The sequence below is a fragment of the Polypterus senegalus genome, chromosome 4 (assembly GCF_016835505.1).
Source record: "Polypterus senegalus isolate Bchr_013 chromosome 4, ASM1683550v1, whole genome shotgun sequence".
In the NCBI taxonomy this organism is placed as follows: domain Eukaryota; kingdom Metazoa; phylum Chordata; class Cladistia; order Polypteriformes; family Polypteridae; genus Polypterus; species Polypterus senegalus.
In genome coordinates, this window is record NC_053157.1 from 223,626,027 (window position 1) to 223,642,209 (window position 16,183).

The following is a 16,183-nucleotide window of genomic DNA, read 5'->3' on the forward strand; positions in this document are numbered from 1 at the left end:
TAATTGGACATCACAAATTGTACTATCCTAAAACGAGGAAATTTGAAGTAGACTCAGAAGTAGTTCTCATATTTAAAAAAACGAAGGACCTGAACATCGCAAATCGAGAAATAATTTAATTATATTGCTGAAGAAACATTGTAGACACTGTAACTCTGACCAGTCCCTTGCATTTATAAAGCCTTGAATGTTAAATGCTGTAAATCGACTTTTCTGCCCAGGGTCCTGGTATCCTTTGTCTTCTACACATAATTTGAAAGTCTGAGCCTTCACATATTTGAACAACATTCTGTCACTAGAACAATGTGGAACTTAATTGTTTTAGTTATTTGGTCTTGTTCCCCAAAAGATAAATAGAAATTTAACCATCCAGGCTGTGGATTTCTTTTTTGACTTCTACTTCCAATACTGACTGAGACATGTTCTCTGGGGGACACTGATGTATATTACCATCCACTGAAGGAAAGGTGAATGACATTTCTTAATTTTTACAGGAACCTCCATAGAGCACGACTCTTTAAATAATAACCTCCATACCACTCTACTTCCTCTTTTTTTTCTGTTGGTTTTCCATCCCTGGACATATTTGTATTTTCTATAAGGAAGTTAAAACACTTTGTTTTTATTAAGTTGTTATATTAGCAGGATCAGTTTCAGGTTTTTTGCTGTCCGATACCCTCTTGTTCTGCATTTCCTGTAAAAGTTTGTCAATTTTGCTATTATTATCCTACAAGTGTCAATAAGGGGGCAAGGGCTGTTAAATTAAATTAATTTTAGTGTTTTAGGCCATCTTCAATGCAACAAAGGTCATGTGCTAAGAGTTTGAACAGTTTGCATATTATTAAGACACAAATGCCAAAATTTGAATATTATGCCAATAATATTATTAGACCTGTTCTTGTAATGATTTATTATTGAGTACTTTTCCCTTGGTAAATATTAAGGTTGACTTTATTTTTGTGACGATTCGCTTGTTATAATGGATATGTTTTAAATTGAGTGGAATTTGCAACAGCAACCAAACCCAGCTCAGCCCAAAAGAGATGAGGTGTCTCATACATGGAGTGGTCAGTGAGTGTGCAGTTTGAGAATTGAAATGCTAAGATGCAAACCGAACACCCCAGTTGGTGTCAGAAGATTTTAACCTTAATGAGAAGCTTGGGTGTAACTCTTACAATTTAAATGTGACCTCCGAGAAGAGCCAGTGACTTGCATTTCAGATCGTAGTGCGGACATTTTCCGAAGGTTAGGCTTGACACCTATTGTCCGAAAGGTAACTATTTCCTTTAAAGCAATAAAGGAAGTAACCTAGTTTAAAACCACAGCTGATTATAAAATGGGGCAACTTTGTGGATGAGAGCATAGGAATGCAAGTATTGTAGTGTGTATAAGGATTCTGAATCTAGTCATTGTCGTACACATCATTGGCAACATAAGATAGAAACTTACGTTTTTGAAGTAAACACTTGTTCTGTCTCTATAATTAAATGACGTGATTGCAGATGAAGATAAAGAGCTAGGTATGTTAAACAGCTACTTTAGTAAAAGGGTACCTACAGTATAACATTGATTTAAGTAGCTGGACGTGGAGAGTCATGCTGTTTAAAGCAGGAATTACTCCTGTGATTACACTGCTGTGCCTTGGACTGGTGTTTTGCTGCCTACTACCCTCATTCAGATCACTTATTGCCAAAGTTGCCATGAAACAAATGACTGTACAAATTGTTGAACTGCAAGCTCCAGTGGATGATTTTGTTCATTTATTGGATGAAGACTTGGAACATGAAATGGAAGAAACTTCCTGGGTAAAGTGCTAGTAACTGCTCCCCAGGACGGTGACCTTCTATGGTGTCCAAAAGACCAATTGGGTAGAAGTAAATTTTTCCACCAATGTGCAATCAAGTATCAAACAGTTGCATTGAAGGACTTTTTATTGTACAGTAGTACCTTGAGATACGAGTGCCCCAACGTACGAGTTTTTTGAGATATGAGCCGTCACTAGGTCGATTTTTTGCCTTGAGTTACGAGCCAAAATTCGAAATACGAGCCATCAAAGAGCTTGTCACCGCACATTCACAGCAACTGACGACGGAGGAGTTGATGGAACTACAGATGTGGCAACATACGGAGGTTCTGCAGGAGATCGGTATCGCGGAGGAGGTTACCTCATAAAGTGAGATAAAGGAACGGTTTGCAATTTGGGAAAAAGTTTTGAACTTTAAAGAAAAGAAACACCATGAAAAATTTGCAACTGATAGTGCAGCGGCGCTATTTAATAACACTTGCCTAACGCTTGACTTTATTGAAAAGAAAACCCTGAAAAAAATTGCAACAGATTTTATATTTTACATATGAGTTTAATGACACTTGCCTAACAATTGACTTTATTGAAAGGAAACATCCTGAAAAAGCTACAACTGATCGTGCAGCGGCGCTATTTAATGACACTTGCCTAACGCATTTTAGAAACATTCTGAAAGAGAGGATGAAACAGACCTCATTGGACAAGTTTTTATCGAAAACCCCTGAAGATGAAAGTGAGGAAGGTGCGGCGAAAAGGGCAAAAATCAGTGACTAACATTCAGTTATTCAGTTCAGCCTTTCTCCACCACCTCCATCAGCATCTTCAACTCGTCTGATCTCCAAGGTAAATAAATATGCTGTACATTATACTGTACTCAATAAAACCAGTTTATTTCAGTACATTCTATTGTATTGTGTTTTTATACAGTATTCGTTATTTATACATTTTTCTTATTTAAAAACATGTAACCAAAAAATAGCAGTGTTTTTTGGGGGTCCGGAACGGATTAATGACATTTCAGTTCATTCAATGGAGAAAACTGATTTGAGATAAGAGCATTTTGACTTAAGAGCTCGGTCACGGAATGAATTAAACTCGCATCTCAAGGTATCACTGTACTTTTATTATAGCTATTGCTCTGTACCTGTATGTTGCTGATTAATCCATGTTAATTAATATAGGTACACCTTTCTAATGATTTCTTTGTTGATCTCTGTGAAGCCGCGATAATGGATCTGACAGTTAGGTAGGGCTTTGATTAATCTCAAAGTGAGGAATACACTGAGAATTTAGATTAAGGATCAAAGTGCCTTATTATTAGTTTCAGTGCTATTAGCGAAGCCTGAAACAACTTAAAAGGTCACCATTAATTTTGGCAGAAGGGTCGCTGTGCCGCTGGTCTGCCTGTCTTGTTACTTGCTTTATTCTGAACTTATGTAAGTCAAGGACGTTGTGTTCTCTGAGGGAACTGTTTTGGGAACAGTTTAAGAGTTGATTATTAAAGGTGTGTGACTTCATGTGCTAAGTTGTGATCGCTCTGGTTTTGACCCCAAATTTGGGTTTGAATTTGAATCTCTTCATCACTGGGGATGTATGTGAAGACACGCACAAGGCATCTTTTTAGTCCACTACCATGTGCCCTGTCAATTTCTTACTGTACAACGGTTATTTTTGCCATGCCTCTTAAGTACAGTCCAGCCCATCAGTATTTGGACAGTGACACAATTTTCATCATTTTTTCATAATTACGCCACCACAATGGATGTGAAATGAAGCAATCAAGATGTGATTGAAGTGTAGACTTCCAGCTTTAATTTAAGGGGTTTAACAAAAATATTGTATAAGCCGTTTAGAAAAGACAACCATTTTTATACATTGTGCCCCCATTTTCAGGTGCTCAAAAGTATTTGGACAAACTAACAATCAAAAATATAACGATCATTTTCAATATTTGGTTGAAAATCCTTTCCAGTCAATGAGTGTCTGAAGTCTGAACCCTTGGCCATCTCCAAGTGCTGGGTTTCCATCCTACTGATGATGCTTTGCCAGGCCTTTATTGTAGCTGCCTTCAGGTGCTTCTTGTTTGTTGGACTTTCTGCCACCCGTTTTGTCTTCAGTAACTGAACTGCATGTCCAGTGGGTTTGAGGTCAGTTGACCGACTTGGCCATTGAAGAATCTTTCACTTCTTTGCCTTGAAAAACATAGCTTTCATAGTATATTTTGGTTTGCTGTCCATCTGTACTGTGAAGTATCGTCCTATCAGTTTTGTAGTATTTATTCGACTCTGAGCAGACAGTGTAACAACCTGCACCCTTCAGAATTCATCTTGCTACTTCTGCCAGCAGTCACATCATCAATAAATACCAGTGACCGACTTCCACTGGCAGCCATGCATGATCAGGCCATAGCACGGCCTCCTCCATGTTTCACAGATGATGTGGTATTCATCGGATCATGAGCCATTTCTTGTCTTCTTCATATTCTTATCTTTCCATCATTCTGGTACATATTGATCTTAGTTTCCTTTGTCCAAAGAAAATTCTTCCAAAACTGGACAGGTTTTAAAAAAAATGTCTTCTGACAAAGTCTAATCTGTCCTTCCTATTCTTGAGGTTTACCAGTAGTTTCATGACGTCTTCTGTTAATTGTGGCCTTTGGCAATGCTAGGTCTAACCCCCCAGAGTGTGGTCTTGGTTTGGCTAAATGTTGTGAAAGGGTTGTTCTTCACCAACAGAAGCATTCTGCGATCATCCAGCACAGTCGTCTTCTGTGGTTGTTGGGATCTACTGGTGTTCCTGAGTTCACAAGTGTGTTTCTTCTCTTTAAGAATGTACCAAATGTATGATTTGACCACCACTGGTGTTTCTACCATCTCTCTAAAGGGTTTGTTTTGTTTTCTCAGTCTAATGAAGGCCTGTTTTTACTTGCATGGACAACTCTGATTTCACAGTGATAGCTTCCAAATGCAAATTCCACACTAGGACTCAATTCCAGACCTTTTACCTGCTTAACAGTTAATAAAATAATGAGGGACCTGCTATGGAACAGCTTGTCAGACAACTGTCCAAATACTTTTGAGTGCCTGGAAATGGGGGGGCTATGCAGAAAAATGGCTGCCATTCCTAAATGGGCTCATACTATATTTTTGCTAAACACCTTAAATTAAAGCTGAAAGTCTACACTTCGATCACATAATGATTGCTTTATTTCAGATTCATTGTGGTGGAATACAAAAATTGGAGCCAAAATTATGAAAATTGTATCACTGTCCAAATACTTCTAGACCTAAGTGTAGCTGCTCTTTTGACATTTGTACCTTGTATTAATTTAGCATATCCACAGTTGGCTTTAATGTCACGTCCAGTTTATTAAAAACACCCCTAAATTAGGTTTGCAATTGCACAATAAAATGAGTATTACCTCCTCAAGGTTAATCCATGGCTGAAACCTCAGTTTCTTTCCCTGGATGCCTGTCTTAAGTTTGCCAGTGAACATCTGCGTCTGTACATGTGCCTTCTTCAGCAGGGGGACCCTACGGGCGCTGCAAGATTTCAATCCATTACGGCATAGTAGTGTGTTACCTATGGTGTTCTTGATGACGGTGGTCTCAACTGCCTCCAGATCATTAACAAGCTCCTTCCGTGTAGTTCTGGGCTGATCCTTCACCTTTCTCATGATCCTTCTCAACCCATGAGGCAAGAACTTGCATGAAGCTCCAGACCGAGAGCGATTGATGGTCAGTTTATATTTCTTCTATTTGCCCCGTGCTTGCTTCGGTTGCCGAATACTAGCCACTTTGCGGTTCAGCTGCTTGCAAAAAAATATCTCATTGTATTTTGATTTTGTGTTTGGACTTACATCATGACCACGCAACTTATAACTGCCCGTGAGTGAATTTCATTTCTTTTTCTCTAATTAAACCAATGTTTTCGATTGTTTGTCTCTGTGATTTGTTAATTGTCATAGCAAAAGCTATTCGAATGGGAAACTGTTAATGCTTTAATACGAATGGTATATCAAGATCTGCTTTGTTGTCTAATGTTATCCATGGGAGATGAACTACATTATCTTTTTTGGATACATCCTTCTTTCTACAGTAATTCAGGCGATGGAAGACTGAACATTGTTAACGGTTGTAGATATTCTTCGTGATATTGTAAGTTGTTATTTTCATCTTACACACCATCACCAACAACTGTTAAAGCATAGTCTATTGATACGCATTTAACCAATCTGCCATGTAACTGATCGACAATTTTTGTGTTAATTCGTTTGACTTCATCGTTTCTCTGCGTTAGGATTGCCTGTGTACTCATTTCTTCTGTTGATAACCTTTTGGGATGAAATTCTTCAATGCGATTTGGACATAATAGGTCTTCTTTAATTGGGGACATAAAGTGAGGAAAACATTAAAATTTATAAGAGCTAAGAGAGCAGGAACTGAGTCTGACAAAAGCATTCACATGAATGAGAGGACCGTGGCCGTCGGCTGTTAACTAGAAATAGTTGAGAGGAGAGCAGGACTTGAAAAAATCTCATGGCCAAAGTCTCGTCTTGCAGGACTTGAAATTGTCCCTTTGAAAAAGTCTTGTCTCAGGATTTCCTTTTATAATAGAAAGATGTGTTTTTTCTGGATTTTTGGTTGAAATTCTCTCTCTCTCTCTCTCCATTAAAGTGAAACTACCATAAAAATCAGAGACTTCATTTGCAAACTTACAAATTCAGCAGGGGATCAAATGCTTATTTCCCCCACTGGAGGTATTGAGACTACTGAACCATTATAATATAATATAATGCAGAAAATCTTTGTGGTCTTAGTATTATTGAGTCATCCTGCAACTGTATGAACAGAATAAAGATTTCTTCATCACAGGGGGCTTTGCATTGAGTAACAACCTCCACTTCTGTGAAAGTGGGCAGCTCAGGACAGTTGTATGCAATACAAATTTCATTCAATTTCTTCAACTCTCTGTTTTTGAGACTGTATGAATGAATGAAACTTACATAATTGTAAATTTAATCATTTGAATAGTATATTTAATAAAATTACATTGCCTAGAACAAGGCAAAGTATCCATCCATCCATCCAGCCATTGTCTAACCCGCTGAATCCGAATACAGGGTCACGGGGGTCTGCTGGAGCAAATCCTAGCCAACACAGGGCACGAGCGCCCGGAGGAAACCCACGCAGACACGGGGAGAACATGCAAACTCCACGCAGGGAGGACCCGGGAAGCGAACCCAGGTCTCCTAACTGCGAGGCAGCAGCGCTACCACTGCGCCACCGTGCCGCCCCAAGGCAAAGTAGATAAGATATAATAACATTTTTACATTGAGCAGGCTCAATAGTATCAATGCACAAGGTCCTCAATGAGAGACCAGACAGTCAATTCTTTACCAGGGATCTATGATAAGAATTCCTACTGCCAGTTAAGATGGCACTTGAAAACAGGTGGCTGGCAGAGTATACTGATGCCACATATCACATTGTATTTGACTGTGGGTAAGACAGCACAGCATTACAGTGCATTCATCCATTTTCCTAACCCAATTATCGGGTATAGGGTTGTTGGGCAGCTGAATTCTAGCCCAGCATGCATCAGGAGCAAGGCACGAACAATCCCTGGCTAAGGCACCAGTCCATTGTAGGGTAAACAGACACACATCAGGGGACAATTTAACAACACCAGTTCCCCTCTGGACTGTGGGTGGAAAGTCGAGCACCTGAGTGAAACCCACACAGACACAAAGAAAACAGGCAAACTCTGGGCAGGGAGCACCAGGATGTGGTGCTATCACAGCCATGATGTCAACCTCATTACAGTGCAAGTTAATACTTGAAAATGGGTGGATGGCACAGTATTACACTGCCACCCAATGTTGTACTGTTGTACAGAGTAGATGGCACAGTCTTAGAAGATTGTACTGCAATGTGTATAGATGACACAGCGTATTATAAGGATATTAAAATCTTCACATACTCAGAAAAAACCCGTAACCGTAGCAGAGAAGTGTAACACTCAACTTACACACCAGAAAGTATCTCCGATACTCTGGACTTTACTACTTGGTGTCGATATTCACTGGGCATTTTGCTTTGTTTTACTTATTAGTATTTTTTTTTTATTACTTTTTTTTCTATTTGGTTGATTTTGATGTGTGTGTGTTTTTATCCCTGACTTACTGCAGACTGAGGGTATGTAGTTCTTCTATCTGTATGATACGTTTGTTTTTTTTTTAAAAAGGCAAAAGATAAATCTGGCACACAAGTTTCTGTATTATTGAGGTGCAGTTCTGATATCGGTATATTGTTTAATGTATTAAAGATACTGAAGTTGGCTATGTAATGGGGTTTCTTGGTTTTTTGAAGTGTTTTAGCTGTTCTAATCAAGATGTATTGGCGGAACATGAAGAGGAGGTTGAGATACGTATACGTTACAGTGTTTGAGCAGAGTGTCACATTTCTCTTCTATACGCATGACAAAGCATATAAAGATAATGCTTGAAAATGAGTGGGCAGCAAAATATTATGAAGCCTTGTAAAGCTGTAATTGATGATAAGTGGATGGTATGGTGTTAAAATGCCTCTAAAGAGTGTACTTCGGAGTGGATAGATGGCACAGTATTACAAGGCCATTCAAGATAATACTTGAAAATGGAAGGATGGCACAGTGTTAAGTTTAAACTGGACTTGATTGAGAATAGATTGAAAAGTTTTCCAGTGCCATATAAGATTATATTTGAACGTGCATATAATTTCAGTCAAGATAATACTTGAACAAAGGTAGATGGCACAGTTTTAAAAGCCAGTGAGGACAATATTGAATAGAGGTGAATGGCACAGTAGTTTAATGTCAGTCAATATAATATTTGAAACCAGGCAATATGAACACAAGGAGGCACTACAGAGCCTGAAACCGCAGACACAGCAATACAGCACATGTTGATGTGGTAAAATAAAGAAGATTTATTCACACTAAGCACCTTTAACCAATCCTCTCTACAATAATCAGCCACAATAAATGAACAATAAAGACAATTCTTCCTCATTTCCTCGGCTGAGTGTTGCCCGCTGCCACGTCATATCCTCCAGGAAACACATCCGGCCATAAGAAATGTAGGGCAGTCCTCCCCTGACAGAGCCCTTTCTCGATCCCCAAAGACCCTGACAAGGCTGCACTTCTTATCTCCATCTCCCAGGCAACCCTGCAGGTGTCCTGACTGGTTTCCCATACAAGGACCACTGCCACCTGGCGTATGGTGGATGGGACCTGTATCACTGCAGCATTTCCCTCTACTTACCCTTTACCTAGCGGTAAGTGTACACATCAGATTCGTTACTGGATTGGTCTACTGTTCCACTTTAAGATTAACACACGCATACATAGCTATACGTATACACACAGACCCTAACCACAACAGTGCCCCATGAATGACACACACACGCTGATTAACCTTTAGCACTTTAAACCACACAAGTGCCTTAGGGATAACACAATTTGTCACGCTCTCCACACTTCAAGAGACTTACTTATTATCGTCACGAACAGCATACAATGTTTTAAAAATATCTCAGACCTAAATATTACTTTTGGTCTCCAAGAATACATTTAAACATACAAAGGCTCAGCATCCTTGACTATAGGCCATTTATCACCCAAGAATGCCTTACTTTACATCCTGTTCCATACTATTGGATGGAGCTCACACCCTCAGCCTTAATAAACCTCACAGCACAGAGGTAATGGCAAATCTCCAGCTGCACCAGATGCTCAAAGAAATCTAACTTATTACTTCAATCACTCTAGACATTAAGACAAAGCATAGAAAGTTAAAAGCAGCATGGAATTTATTACAGGAATAATAATAATACCACCACTGGAACAAAGAATAATAGAAAATAGGAAAATAGGACTGATAGTTAAGTTTGGATATATATAGTCTTTAGAAAAAGCTTACAAAAAAGTAAAGATGTCAAAGATGAATGTCGCACGCTGATTGTGATCTTAGCACTCGTAGCTGTTCATAATGCTTTTCTGACGATCAGAAGGAAACGGCTGCACGTTGCTGTTGCTCTCTTCTCTCCAGATGTCTTCATCCCTTCTTCTTTCTCCCTCCTTCCTATGCTGCTCTTCTGCCAAGGCATATTTATTATAAAATTCTACCAGAGGGTTTTGCAAGATGTGATTGTTAGATATTCTGATTGGCTGGCTGTCAATATGATGAATTAATTCACTGTTTTCCCAAACAATACAACTTTTTTTGATGTTGTCTGAAGTATCGGCATGTCTTCCTTTCCCAGGTTGTAAAGTAATTTAGGTTATAAACTAATCAATAGCCTTAGGCACCAGCATGCTTTCCTTTCTTGATTGGAACAGCTGTTTTAAAAGTGAGGTACAACTAGGAATTTGCTTTGATGTGTCTGGAATTTTGTTCATATTTTGTTCAAGACAAAACAACAGATAATGAAAATATAAACCAAAACGTACAGATTTTGTACCCCACAACAGCACCACTTCAAATCCTTGGCATTTTTCAGTCTGTTTGCTATAGAACACTGGCCGGCTACAAATTTATTTTCTTGTCCCTGCAGTAATGGGATATCCTCTGATCCCGCCGGGAAACGCATTCTCTTCCTACAGCGGATAAAACTTAAAACACTGCAAAAAATCACCACAACTTTTAGTTCAACTTAACAACCTCACCAGCCCTCTTAATCTGAAAGTAACCAAGATTCAAAAGTCCCCGAAGTCCAACTGTCTACCATGTTACTTGTTAATTTATGTTTTGTCCGTGGTTCTTTGTGTTAAGAAAAATGTTCTTATGTCTGTGCAAAATGTATCTCTAACCAGTTTTTCCATCACTGATCATAGACAGATGGCACAGCACTGATAGGCCTTATAAGACTGTAGTTGAATATGCATGGATGACACAGTATAACATTGCAAGTCAAGATAATACTTGAAGTTGAACAGATGGAACAGTATTACAATGCCAATGAAGATGCTACTTGAACTGTTGTAGGAAAAACTTTCCTATGTATTCAAACAAATCATTCTCAGAGATGAAAATGCAGAACGATTCTTTAGTTGCACGTAGATATGCACAAATGTCTCAGAGTTCATGGAGAGTGAAAACATTGTTACAATTCATTCCCTTTTATACTTTTCTATTACTTTGTCTAATGCATCACATCCTCCAACTCTTACTATACAAAACTCTATCATCTTAGCCAATTGACTTCAACTACCAGTAACTTCATATACATGTTGATTCTTCCATTATTCAAAACATCACCTTATTAACAGGGATGTCCTATGGGTTTTCCCACTGATCTTGTCACTTCTTCATAATAGGGGTGTTTGGGCTTCCTCACTTGTTTGTCCTTGCTTTTTAAAGGGGCGTTTATTACTTATTTACTTCATTTTAACCTTAGCATCCATCTTGGTGACTCCTCTAAAATGAGGCAAAAGCCTCACGTGCTCAAACGTTAAGCTGAATTTAGTTAACCCTTTAGTTACCTTCAGCCCTTTTAACAATCCATTGTTACAACTTAATTTAAGTATATGTGTACATTAAATTGTAAAAATGATCCTGTATTGATTAAAAATATTTGATTAAAATTCTACAGAACATGGGTAGATGGCACGCTTTTACAGAGTCAGTGAAGACAATATTGAATGTGGGTTAAGGGCATAGCATTACAATGCCAGTCAAGATCATTTTGGAACAAGGGTACATGGCACACTTTTACAAAGCCAGTAAAGATAATATTATACACTCACCGCCCACTTTATTAGGTACAACCTGCTAGTACCGGGTTGGACCACCTTTTGTCTTCAGAATTGCCTTGCGTTTGAGTTGATCTGAGCTTTCTGACATGACGTGTTATCCAGCTGGAAGTAGCCATCGGAAGATGGGTACACTGTGGTCATAAAGGGATGGACATGGCCAGGAACAATACTCAGGTAGGATGTAGCATCTAAATGATGTTCAATTGATACTAAGGGTCCCAAAGTGTACCAAGAAAATATCACCCACACCATTACACCACCAGCAGATGCCCGAATCATTGTTACAAGGCAGGATGGATCCATGCTTTCATGTTGTTGACTCCAAATTCTGACCCTGCCAGCAGAAATCGAGACTCCACAAACCAGGCAATGTATTTCCAATTTTCTATTTTCCAATTTTGGTGAGCACGTGTGAATTGTAGCCTCAGTTGCCTGTGCTTAGCTGACAAAAGTGGCACCTGGTGTGGTCAAATGCTACTGTAGCCCACCTGCTTCAAGATTTAATGTGTTGTGCATTCAGAGATGCTCATCTGCAGACCTCAGTTGTAATGAGTGCTTATTTGAGTTCCTGTTGCCTTTCCATCAGCTCGGACCAGTCTGGCCATTCTCCAATGACCTCTAGCATTTTCACCCACAAAACTGCTGCTCACTGGATATTTTCCCTTTGCCAGAGATGGTTGTGTATGAAAATCCCAGAAGATCAGCAATTTCCAAAATACTCACTCAGACCAGCCCATCTGGCACCCAACAACCAATGCCACGTTCAAAGTCACTTCAGTCTCGTTTCTTCCCCATTCTGATGCTTGGTTTGAACTTCAGCAGATTGTCTTTCGCAATGTCTACAGGTCAAAATGAATCGAGCTGAGTTGCTGCCATGTGATTGGCTGATTAGATATTTGTGTTAACAAGAATTTGAACAGGTGTACCTAATAAAGTGGACGGCGAGTGTATGTTTAAAAAAAAAACATTTCACAAGGTGTACTTACTCTTTCCACATTACTGAAAAGAAAATAGTGAGACCGGTACACCCCACATGCTGCAAGTAAATGAGAATTAAACATTACTCTGTGAATCCACATTAAGATGAATCTGCACTGGTAAGAAGGTATACAATTTCCCAGGAAGTGTCAATCAACACCTTTCTATGACAAAACAGCAGTCTACCTGTATGGCCTTCACTCCACCAAGTCCCCTGGAAGCACTGCCACTGGCAAACCTCTCACACTGCCCGCTTCTCAACCACTATTGATTCCCAGATGGAGCAACAACAGCCAAGGGCCCAAATATTTCTTAACTTACCTCTGTCCTTACTACGTGTTATGCATTCCAGATCTCTCACAACAGTCTAAACTTCAATGGTAAGAACATTTAAATATTTAAGGATACTTTCCAAAAGGATACCCAGCCATTTTGAGTTGGTTGGACCTAAATCATAGCAGGCATAGCAGAAAGTGAAAAAAAGTATTATAGACACTCCTGAGTATCCAGAGGATGGAATTTACAAAAAAATGGAAACCATAAGGTCTCAATATTTTCATGCATGTGGATAGTGTTGTTAATTAGCTATTGTGTCTGCTCACCGAGCTGTTAGAAACAGAATCATATATAAACACAGGTGGGTAGAGTAGCCAAAAATTGTACTCAAGTAAGAGTAGCGTTACTTCAGAATAATATTACTCAAGTAGAAGTAAAAAGTAACCATCCAAAAAATTACTCAAGTAAGAGTAAAAAAAGTATTTGGTGAAAAGACTACTCAAGTACTGGGTAACTGTTTGATCATAATAAATTATTTATTTTTTAGAAATGTGGTAATAAGACAGACAAAAATATAAAATGTGCAAATTCTGCAATTTCGAAATAAAATAAAAAATGAGTAAAAATAAATAACATCTTTACAAAATAAAGATGCACAAATAACAAAGTATATCCTCCCTATGGCATTTGCCACTTGACTGACATAGGGGGCGGCCAGTCTGAGATCTCTTTCCAAACACGCGAGCTACTGCAAAACTCTGGCTAAGTGATCTAGTTAGCTTTCCAATTTATATCAACTAAAGAAGGGATTTTAAAAAAAACATTTTTTTGGGTTATGGGCTGGATGTGGAATTGGAAGAGGATTTTTTTTTTCTTAGAATGTGTCAATCGAAGTGTGTTTGTCTGATCTGTCAATCTATCATTGCTATTCCAAAGAAGGAAAATGTGGAATGGCACTTTCGAACTGTTCCTAAAAACTACCAAACTGACTTCCTTCCAAAAAGCAATCTGAGAAAGAGAAAGGAGAGGGAACTAAAATCGCAGTTAATCGGACAGCCGTCATTTTTCACTCGGCTGAATTCAAAAGCTTAGGCAGACACACCGAAGCATCGTTCCGAGTGAGTCACTCGATCGTTAAGCATAAGAAGTCCTTCCAAGATGGAGAGATGATAAAAAAGGCCTTCGTTGAGAAAGATGGCTAGGGAGAAATTCCTGCTGAAATTTCGAGACCCCTGGCCAGAGAAAAAGGAGTTTTTCCTTCTTCTTCTTCTTGCCCAGAGGGGACTGGGCAGTCTCTTGGTCTGGAATCCCTACAGATTTTATTTTTTTCTCCAGCCTCTGGAGTTTTTTTTTTGTTTTTTCTGTCCACCCTGGCCATCGGACCTTACTTATTCTATGTTAATTAATGTTGACTTATTTTTATTGTGTCTTCTATTTTTCTATTCTTCATTCTATAAAGCACTTTGAGCTACATTTTTTTGTATGAAAATGTGCTATATAAATACATGTTGTTGTTGTCATTAAAGATAGAGAATTGACATCACGTCCACTTGGTCTCCAACTGCTCCTCTTCCAGTCAGAGAAAATAAATTAAGATGTCTTCAGGAAATGACATCATTTGATAGTGTTAAAGAAAAACGTAACTGCTCGGAAGTTACTAAGGGTTAAAAGCTAATGGCAGGTTATTCATACAGGCATCTGTCATAAGACAGGGTGCAGTAAGCTGACCAAGGAAACTTCCTCTTTAGGAATGCATCCGTCAGACACAGGAAAGATGACCTTTCCTTCTGTAGGACCCCATCTGACACGTACACAAAAATGAAACGGTTGGCTGATTTGCGTAATATAAGATGAAATGCTTAGATAAACGATGATATGCTTTTTGATAAGTAAAGGGAAGGTGGAGGGAGGAGAAAATATAAAAGAAAGCTAACCAAAAAAAGGAACTTTGCTCTTCTGCCGTGCAATGCATGAATCCATGTACTCATCTGTAACTGAAAAAAAAAGCTGATTAATTGAACTAATCCTGTCTTCCCCGGAGGTTTCTTCCACAATACACAAAACTGAGTGAGGGCACATTATCTCAACAGAGAACACTCCCCTTAAATCCAGTATTTTTTCCCTCCCTGTATACAACTATGGCAATCAAATGGGAGCATGTGGTTGGATCCCCAAAACTAATTACAACATTCTGTATTTTCATACACTGTACTCGTCATGACTTGCTTGCCTCTCTCAATTGAAATCCCTAGAGGGGCACAGTGTTTATGTAACATTCAATTACAGAGAGCAGGGTTGGGGGGTCAATTCAGGAATTAATTCAACAATTCCAGTTCAAAAAAGGAAATTGAATTCAACAACTACTACAGGAAACTGAATTGGAATAGGAGTTTTAGAAAGTCGAATTCAATTCAGTGAAATTCGGCCAAATTCCATTTATTGATGCTGTTGAGTATTTATTTGGGGTTACAAGTATGGACATACATGTGTACTTTATTTATGGTGCCTTATAAATACCAAGTAATGTATGAAAAATAGTTGATGAAATGTAAGTGAATAAAACAGAACTGTACATTAAGAATCGATAAATGATGAGTGACACTGGCTATAAGTATCTGAATATACTGTTAATACCAGCTTTAGATTACTAGTGTGATAAATACTACCACATGATATATGTGTCAAACCACAAAATAATGAGTCACATTCATTCCGGTATTTCATTCATATATACAGTATTCCCTTTTTATTGCATCAAATAATCAATTTCCTGAAATTTGGTATCACTAAGGTCTAAATATCTTGCCAGTGTGACGGACCCAGCCGGGACGCCTGGACGGACAAGGAGAGGGACAATACCTCCTCCGGGCAACGAGAGGGCAGCCGCCCTGGTCTGTGTGGGGGCCATGGGAACAAAGCTCGGAAGCTCATCCCTGATGAGGCCCGTGGTCACCAGCAGGGGGACGTGCTTCAGGGTGCAAGGGCAACACTTCCGCTACACCAGGAAGTGCTGCCGGAAGATCATCAGGAAGCACCTGGAGCACTTCCGGCTGAACTATAAAAGAGGCTGCCTCACTCCACTTGGGGGGCCGGAGTCGAGTGGAAGAGGATGGAGCTTGTGAGGAGTGGAGTAGAGGCAGCAGAAGAAACAAAGATAAGGACTGAGAGTATTGTCTGCACTGTGTGATATTATGTGCTGTGAAGGAAATGAGGAATAAAATGTGCGTGGTTTGGACATCTGGAGTCCATATCTGTTTCTGTCCGGGTCATCTTTTACACCAGCAATACTGAAAACACATTACACTGGAGCAGATGAGGCAAGAATAGCTA